The following is a 606-nucleotide window of genomic DNA, read 5'->3' as shown; positions in this document are numbered from 1 at the left end:
AAGGCTGATGAAATTAAATAAGAATGAAGTAAATACTCGGCCAGTTTACTCGTGAATAGATGAAGGACTATGTGATTTGTCAGATGGTGCAGTAGATAATAGAACCATAAAAATGTAATGTAACCTTTTTGTTAGGATGTTAAGAATCAGTGAATCAAAGCTAGCCCATGGCTGTGCAGCTTGTCAGGGTAATTAAGAAATCAGTTCTCAATTTCATCTTGGCAACGATTAAATATCTTAAACTAGAATAACGCTGTAATAATAACCCATCCCGTTCCCCTTGGCGTGTGACACCCTGGACGGCAACTGCAACAGATCGGTATCTCCCGCCCTGGGCCCCTTTCTTCGCGTGATATAAATATTCCAACAGTTATAAATGACTGCAAAGAGGCCGGACAGAGTGTGAGATATTTTGATCTTAATGACTTCGGTCCTAGAGCGTGATACGAGGTCCCTTTCACACGCGGGGAGTGTCTCATTCATTCAAATTGGGATGACGGCTGGTGTGTGTTTATGTATATTTGCTTTAAGTATAGATGTAATGCTGTAGGCATACTTTATTTATAGAAATTGTGATTCTTTTTGTTTTGCAGTTTCTGACAGTCC

The 606-nt window shown here is 39.9% G+C and overlaps 1 protein-coding gene across 1 annotated transcript in view; it reads left to right on the top strand.

The window, feature by feature from the left end:
• Positions 1 to 606, top strand: part of LOC119592519 (adenylate cyclase type 1-like) — a gene marked incomplete in the record, with an annotated part of 97,990 nt that overhangs the window by 51,070 nt on the left and 46,314 nt on the right.

This window comes from Penaeus monodon, chromosome 30 (genome assembly GCF_015228065.2).
Source record: "Penaeus monodon isolate SGIC_2016 chromosome 30, NSTDA_Pmon_1, whole genome shotgun sequence".
Taxonomy (NCBI): domain Eukaryota; kingdom Metazoa; phylum Arthropoda; class Malacostraca; order Decapoda; family Penaeidae; genus Penaeus; species Penaeus monodon.
The sequence above is the reverse complement of the archived record's forward strand: the minus strand, read 5'-3'. Positions and strand labels throughout refer to the sequence as shown.